Here is a 9,211-nt window from a genome sequence, read left to right on the forward strand (position 1 = left end):
AGATAACGCTCCAATTTCAATGCCAAAGGGCTCTCTACAACGTGCGCGAGCTAGAGCTGGATGATACCAAAAAAGAAGCGTCTAAGGCAACTGAAGATGGCTTATAGCTAAAACAAAGAATAGAGGAATTGGAGAAAGCACAGCTCCAAGACCAATCTGAGTTGCAAAGCGAACATGAAAATGCATCCTACTATTACAAGGAGGTGCAACAATTTAATGAGGCCAACCTCGCACTGCAAGTTGAGTAGCAACGCCTCAAGGTGGAACTAACCAAAGAAAGGGAACATAATGAAAAGCTGTAAGAGTCATACACTATGGTGGAATCAACTCTTATCCATACAAGAGACTCCCACCTCCTCAACTGTGACTGCAAGATCAACCTCTCTGAACCAAGAGGTTAAAGATCTAAAAGAGGCCCTGTCCCAAGAAAAGTATGATAGACAAATCATGACAGCAGGACATAGGGCCTTGCAAAGAGCCAAAGACAAAGAAATTGAAGAATTGAGGAAGCAGATGGATGAGGCACGGGGGGACTTGGAGACTCTGAGGGCCAATCAAGAAAAGCCTCACCAAACAGCCCCAATAGACTTTGAGCAAGAAGAAGGGTTAGAACACTCCGTATTCGAAGCCACACCAAATAGATGTTCCAACTACAAGCACTAGAAAAGCAACGCAAAAATTTGTAGATCCAACCACGACATCCATTTTGGATTTGGCCAAGGGCGAGATTCAGTGCTGGATCTCAGAAGTCAAAGACCCCTCACACAAGGAATATCTGCAGTATGAATTGAAAGTGCTGGAATCTGTTGCTCTCCTTATGATCACTCCAGATGAGGTGGTAAAAAACCTCGGGATGATTGCCATGCCATTGGTGCAGTAGGAGGCTAGTTTATGGCAACAAAGAATGCTACCGGAACTTGAACCAAACAGCCAAGGAGATTACAGGAATGTCCCTGTCACACTGCAATTCAGATTCAAAAATTAATGAAAATCAACCCCTCCGGCGAAAGAAGTGGTTTGAGCAAAGACCAACAGATGAAACCTACTACAGGAATGCTCCACAACACCTCAGGATCGACCCAACTTACTGTCCCATCAACAGAGAGTGATCTTGGGACAACTTTTACTCGTGGAAAATCAAAAGTCCGGTAGTGTTGAACTACCCAGTTATCACAAAGCAAATCAATAACAACCCACCATCCAAGAAGTATATGGTTCAGACTCTTAAAGGGGTCATTAACATGATGAAGGAGATCTCAGATCTCACATACTAGATGCTCGTAAAACTTGCCAAGATGCTAATCACCTGCAATAACAGCTTTCAATGATATAAAGGCAGCAAAGCATCCCTGGAAGATTTTTGTGGAAGGCATAAGAGGGCTTTGCTAGAATACGGAGACAAAAATCCCAAGCAAGAATGTCACCATGGTATTGTATGCAAGAGTCATGTTCCCGCCCTCTCACTACATGTAGACTTTCAAGCAGGCATTCATGACCGGATTCTTTAAAGTGGATGCCTCCATATTCAATCCCATGAGAAAAGATTTGTCAGCACGCCATATAGCATATCAAAGTACTCTTAGCAACAACCCTTTCAGAGAGCTGGCCACAAAAGTAGAGATTGAGACAAGAGCATAGAAGTTTAGGCACCTCACCGCAACACTCGAGAGAAGACGATAGACTACACTCAGAGATAGATTGCACAAGGACGTGCAATGAATAGGAAGGGGGGAATGTTTGGTGTGGAAACCATGGACTGGCAAATGTACACCAAACCCTGTAATACTCACTCATTCTTTTGAACGAAGCGGTGTAATTCAGCCCATGAAGATATGTAATTGTAATATATTTTGACATATCATCTCGCCCTCTCTGAGTCTACACTCTTGTAAGTGGCCGAATGGCCGTGGCAAAGTTCCCTAACCTTTAAGTCAAAACCCTTAGTTTGAGACTAAAGAGATATCATTAGCTTGAAGGGATTTTGAACGTTCACTGTGAGAGCTTCTTGCTGCTACAATTTTTAATTCTCTTTTCTCCAGGAACGGTAATCAAAATTCATTTTTGAATAGCACATTGTGCTCCTTGTCTCTTGCTCTACAATTTAAGTATAACCATTCTCAATTCTGCTGCAGTTTGCTATGCATTGCTTGTGAGCTAAATGCATTGATTTGAAGGTTAAAATGGTTGTTTTTTGATGTTTTGACCATGATAAGTGTTTCTATGCTTAAGGGGACCTTTTCGAGTAGTTTTGTTTCAGTTTTCTGCACATTTTTTGTGATGGATCGTGATTTATGTACCTTCCCAGATGGTTGTAGAGCTTGGTAGAAATGTGCCCCTAGGTGTTGTAATATTTCTCCTTAACTTTCGTTGCATTCTGAATTCATTTGGATGCCGAAAAGGCATGATGACCTAGAGCGGTGAGATTGGATGCATATTGATTTTCTGACTAGGAAGTGGTTGAATTGCTTTGTCGTCGTAGTATGAGTAGCCCTCTGAGTTCAATTTGGTGAGATTGACGCTCTCATTAAGTCTCTGTGCCCCATCCCGAGTCACTTCCTTGCATATTGACACTATGTTAGTACAAAAGAGCTATGCTACAGACGTAGGTCGCGGTGACCCACTAACAAGGTGCTTTACCCCTTATGAGATGCACATTGTAACCCCTTTTTCAGTGCTACATACTCAGCTTCATTGTTAGAATATGATTCTAACAAATGGCCAAGTGAAAATACCTTGATACCTTTGTCATCAAAAACCACTATGCCTGCAGCAGCTGCTTGGTCAGACGCTCGCTTGTAGGCTCCATCAAAGTAGAGAGAGTGTGCTCTTTCTACCACTGTGGCTCTGGAAGTGAGTTGAATTCCCTCCCCTTTAGATTGCTTTACCTTCTTATGAAAGTTCTGGTAGGTCATGAGTCCCCCCAAGCTTGCCCTTGTCATGCTTTCCACCTATACCATGTAGTCAAATTCTTGCAGGCGAACTAGCCATTTAGTAATCCTAGCAAAAACTTCCATGTGTTGTACCACATAGGGAAACATTTCATCCATGGTTTTGGATTACAAATTTTCTAGGCAACAATTATGATCGAAACTTTGTAGTTGCAAATCTAAGAGCTAGGACTAGGTGTTCCACATGGGTGAAACCTTTCTCTGCCACCACTGTCATCATGCGACTGGAAAAGTAGATTGGCCTCATGAAAGATGTTGTTGCATCCTTCTGGAGTAGCACAGTCCCCAAGGAGTCATCACCCGCTCTTGAGGTGACACATAACTTCTTGTCCCACTTACGCGGTGAGAAAGTTGGTAGGGTGGCTAAGACCTCCTTTACCTTGTTGTAGTGATGTGCGCTCTCCTCGTCCCATGAGAAAGTCAATCGTTGTGTGAGATGTTGCAGTGGTAGAACAAGTTGTGAGAGTAGATGCATGAATCTACTCAAGTACCTCACCTTTTGTAGAAAAGAGACTAGTTGACATGCGGTTGTTGGTGAAGGTGGGGTGATGAGTGCGGACACCTTACTTGGATCGTCATTGACACCTTTAGCTGAAATTTCATGGCCTAAGAGAATGACTCTACTTTCCCCAATGTGGCACTTGTCTACATTTAATTGCCCTCCTAGGCTTTACAGCCTTGCTGAACCTTCAATTACTTTTTCTAAGTGTGAGATGCGAGGGCTATATATACAAAAATCATCAATGAACACTCTTATGGATGTTCCAAAGAATGGTTGAAAGACATATGTCACATATCTCTCGAATGTGGCAGGTGCATTTGTGAGACCAAATGGCATAACTCTATAAGCAAAACAACCCCATGGTGTAATGAAAGTGGTTTTTAGTTGATCTTCAAAGGGTATGCGTATTTGAAAATAGCCAGAATACCCATCACACAACTATGTAGAATTCAAAATTAGATACTTCATTTAGAATTTCATCCAAGAAAGGGAGAGGGAAATGGTCTATCTTTGTGGCTTCATTTAGTGGTTTGTAGTCAACGTAGACCCTCCACTTGCCATTCTTCTTAGGCATCACCACTACGAGTGACACCCACTCTGAGTTTTCCACAGGATAAATGAACCCTACTTCCAGTAGCTTCCTTACCTCGTCAAGAGTGCCTTTTCCTGTATGACCCCCAACTGTCGTAGTTTCTGCACGACTGGCTTTACCCCTTCATTCAACTTAATGTGATGCCCCACCACTGTAATACCTGTGATTATTTCATAGTTGTCAATGAAAAGTTCAGGGAATCCCATCAACATTTGCAAAATTTATCCTTCTCTTCACTTGTTAATTCCATAGACAACATACTCTTCAACCTACCCTCTCCTAGGCCAGGTGATTTATTTTCCTCACCGCCGTTGATTTTCCCTTCTGGTGATGGGTCGCCAGTTGTGCTTGTTATTTGTAGATCCTTCATGATAATGCCCATCACATCGATGGAATTGTCGCTCTCATTGGTGGAAGTGGTCTCCTCATCAGAAGTGGACAACTCACTAGTGGTTTCATCTGTTGATGTCTCTAGGTCCATTTGTTTCTGCTTGCCGTTCATTATGTCGTAGTAGATTGTTTCCCCCTTATTACCAGTCATGCGTAGAGAAGAACAATGCCCTAGTCCTGCTTTGCCTTCATGGCCATCAACCACGGCATTCCCAAGATCAATGAATAGCCCTCTCACTTTGTTGGCATCACAAAGATATCTACTTCTACCTTAGTATTGAAGGCTTTTACCTTAACGACACTTACTACACCCCCATATTTTACTTTTGTGTTGTTTGCCATCTTTGCCTTGCATGGAGAAGGCCGGCGGTCAACCTCAAGCCCTAGCTGAAGCATCATAGCTTCACTCATCACACAGATTTGTGTTCCACCATCAATGTACATGTTTCCAACCCTCTTACCCTTTATGTTGACATCAAGGATTGGAAGGATGTCATCCATGTTGCAACCCGAAATTTCTCCGGCTACCTTTGCTTTGGAGCACCTTGTACTTACCATTTTAGACCATTGCCGCCTTACCTTTGGTGCAAGATGTAGCAGTTGTGTCCATGTAATCTTTGGTCCTTGTTCTACCACACCTAATGTTAGATCATAAGGCCTAGAAATCTCCCCTAACTAAAAGTCAGTGATGCCTATTTTCCGTCGTGGCCTTGACGGCCTTTTGCTAGTCTCTCCCTTCACGCTTCTCTCATCATCAGCTTGTGCAAATTTCTCCTTCCTAGCTCTCCTACCGCCATGGTTTCAAATGGTTCTACAAAGGTTAGCTTCTCCTTACCCGTGCCTTTCTCCTTCATCCTTGGTGGATCCACTACTACAACCTTTCCTTTCTCCTTTAAGCTTATGATGTTTACAATGCAATCAGGTGGTAGTGCCGGTGGAAGAAGTGGAATGGGTGCTTGTGGTGGTACCTGGGGTGGACGTAGGATTTGTGGTTGTGGGGCTGGTGCTTGGGGTGGAGGTGTTCTCTCTCTAGGGGGTGACAATTGGTTTCTTCTACCTCCTCTATTATAGTGTTGTTGCGGTTTGGGGTAGTAGTACATACCGGGACCGTCTTATCCGTAGTTGTAGCAGTGATACTCCCTGTCTTTTCATCATGCTCTCCCCGGGTCTTGATCTCTCTCCTCTTGATTCCTTCCTTGCTGTATCAAGTGAACAAATTTTTCTTGCAGTTGATCACTAATGTGGTCCAACATATCTTGTTGGTCATTTCTTACCCCAGGAGCCGGTGGTGGTGGAGGAGTGGTGGTTGTCGTGGTTGTTGGTAGACGTGATGTTCCTACTTATGTTGACTCGGTTTCTTTGGCTTTCATCCGCATATTCTTGTCCTTAAGGTGAGAAATCTCCACGCCTAGTTCATACGTAGCCGAGAATTTACCCTTCTCCTTCTCCTTGAGCAACAGCCACAAACCATTGTGAACCGGTCCTTTTTGAGGAAATTGGGTGCAGCTTCCCCTCTTGCCAGTGACTCAACTCACTGTTCCCACAAATCCACAAACTTGGACTCATAGGTGGCATACTCTAAAAGACCCTCCTGCTTCAAGTCTCTCAACATGTCCCACAGCTTCTCTAAAGTGGTTCCTCCCCCAAAGCACCTCTTAAAAGCAGTTTTTAGGAGCTCCCAATTATCCTTAGTTTCTTGTGGGAGTGCGTTGTACCATGACGTAGCTTCTAGCTTCATGAGATGCTTAAAGATTCTAACCCGAGACTCATGTGTATCTTTGTTGCTTACTACACATGCTACTTCAAAGTCATCTAGAAAATTTGCTATCGAATCCTCCCCCTTCTTTCCTTTAAATGTTGGAAATGCTACACTTGCCATGATTACTGAGAGAGAGAGCTAGAAAGATACACTGCTTAGCTTACAACCAAAAGATTTTTTTTTAAAAAAACAAGAAGGCGTGTATACCCTTTCTATACTAGAACATAGATTAAAATCTCAAATGGACATTGCCTTGTACCAAAGGTAGAACAAATGGCTGATGTGATGCCAAAACCTCAAAGAAGCACTCCCCTCCCAGCATGGTGTCGATGATGTGCTTGTAGTGAGCCTTCCAGTCCATTACCTTGATTGAACGTACTTGTATCAGAATGTGGATCTGCCTTGAGGTAAGTTGTACTACCTCTAGAGGTTCTTAGTCGATGTCCAAACTTGTGGGAGAGGGTGTTGTCCTTTCCTCAAACAAGCTTAGTAGATCCCTAGTTGGTAAATTTTCTTCACCACAGATTGAAGTGCTTTGGTTGAGGAAATCCCCCTTCTTTCTACAGCTTGTTGCTGCTACATAAACACCACAAAGGCTTGAATCATTTGCATTGTGATGCTCGTGATCCTGCTGATGTCACTCTTTACCAAACTGCTGTTGGCTGCCTCATTTATGTATGCAACACGAGAACATAACTGAAGTACTCATTTATTTTTGTTAAGCGTTTAAGATAGCTAGCTAGGCACTTCTCAATCTTGGATTTTTCTTTTTGTAGCTGTCTAGACTTGGCAATACGCCGCTTTTATATGGTTTTGCATGCAATGGTATAATTCAAATCATGCAGGGCAACTAACTGCAATTTCTCTTGCCATGTGACACAGAAATGGTATCAAATAAAGACATCATAAAGGACAAGCAATTACTACTAAACTATTGCACAGTAAAATAATATTAAAAAGAGTTTTTCCATTACAAATATCTAGAGAGATACATGCCACAAGTTGTGGAGCTTGCTAACACTACATAACTTGGACACAATAGGAAACAGATTCAACATAATTTCTTGCAATCACGTGAGCGAATGGCTTTCTTTTCACCTCCACTGTGTTCGTTTATGTCATCCAGGGTGCTAGGAGGGGCAACACATTTCTCGTACACTGGTTCTTCCATAATTTGTTCCAAGCCACCTTTTCTCTCTAATTTCACTTTGTTTACAAAATCCTATAGGGGTCTATCATCACCGGTGTCTTGCGCAGTCACCCCACTGTCAGTACTGAAACCTTCCTCTTGAGCACTCCTACCTTCCTCCTGCACACTCCTAATTGTTTCCTCTGAGACGCTTGTTTGATCATTTGTAGGGGGCTTGGGTTAGGGATGAGTAATCATGATAAAATATTCATCATCATCATCTGTTTCTTTACCATCAACACCAGCCTCGTGCGTTGTCGCATGTTGTGGCATTACATCTGCCCTTTCATGCTGTCTATCCAGCCATCAGATTCATCATTATAGAGCTTCTCTTGTTTCCTTTGATTGGCAAGTGTCTTGTCAGGTTCATTACCTACATCATTGGTACTTGTGTATTCCATTCACCCGTTAATTTTCATCGATACCATTATGATTGCTTGTATGCATAATGTGACAAGTAGCATTCCATGTATGGTAGGCATCTATATCCTGTAGACATTCATATTGTCTATGCTAACTATGCTAACTAGTATACAAAGTGTGCTAACCCCACCATGATCAATATGCTAACTAGCATACAAAATATGCTAGCAAGGAAGTGTGTATGCTAACTAGCAGAGAATGTATGCTAATTAGCATATATAAAATGTTAATAGGCAAAATTGTGTGTATGTTAATGGTATGCTTATGATTGATGGTGTGCTAATTAGCATACATGCTATGTAAATTAGCATAAATGGTATGCTAATTAGCATACAATGTATGCTAGCATAGATGGTATGCTAACTAGAGGATAAGTTATGCTAATAAACATAACGTCTCTGCTAATTAGCATACCATTTTTGTTGGTTAGCATATTGTGCATGCTAACTAAAATACACATTACAATAACTAGCAAAAAGGTATGCTAACTATAATAAAAATTATGCTAGCTAGCTCAAAATGTATGCTAACTAGCATAGAACAAGCATACACATTTTGCTAGCTAGCATACTGAGTATGCTAATTATCATAACTTTTTTATAGTTATCATACTTGCATGCTAGCCATCATACTAAATGTTCTAATTAAGGCCATGCACAACATTAAACTCTTCTGCTGTTGTTAACCCTCATGGCACACGGACACCCATCACCTACGATGGATGCGTATTATGTATTTGGTAGAGTCAGGTACCGGGCTTGTCGGACCAATAGGGAAAGGTAGAGTGATCGTCGATGAGAGGCGCACTTTAACTTGGACATTCAAGGGATTAGTTGGTTAAGCATGGGCGCCCAAGTGTGAATGGGGTGAGCTCCTATAAAAGCCAACTAAACCTAATTTTTACTCATTCTCTCATTTGTGCAATTGAAGAGTGCTCTTGCTCCATCTCCATCTCCATCTTCTTCTTCTTCACCTCCTTGTGTGTGTGTGTGAGAGAGAGAGAGAGAGAGGGAGAGTGTGTGTGCGATCGAGCATTACGAAGGCACGACGGCGGCGAAGCGGTTGAGCGCGGCACGACTGCAGCTTCTTCTTCATCGCGGCGAGGAATCCACCACGAAGGCGAGCGTAGAGCGGTGAGTGACACACCCTTTGTTTTCTTGAGCTTGCTAGTTTAGGCTTGTTGTGTGCTTGGAGCCGTTTGTGGCTCGCATACGGTGTATTGGCAAGTCCCTTGCTTCGACAGTGCGGCAAGGAGCGCACATTTTTGGCGCCGCTGCCGGGGATATGCCCTACACTAAGCTCAGTTAGCACTTTACGCTTCCTTGTGGTGCAATTTCTATCATAGGAAAGGCAGGGAAGGAGTGTGTGGAGATTTCTGTTTTTTGCGTTTTTTGCAATTGCTGTCAAG

The sequence above is a fragment of the Adiantum capillus-veneris genome, chromosome 13 (genome assembly GCF_014529385.1).
Source record: "Adiantum capillus-veneris isolate H3 chromosome 13, ASM1452938v2, whole genome shotgun sequence".
In the NCBI taxonomy this organism is placed as follows: domain Eukaryota; kingdom Viridiplantae; phylum Streptophyta; class Polypodiopsida; order Polypodiales; family Pteridaceae; genus Adiantum; species Adiantum capillus-veneris.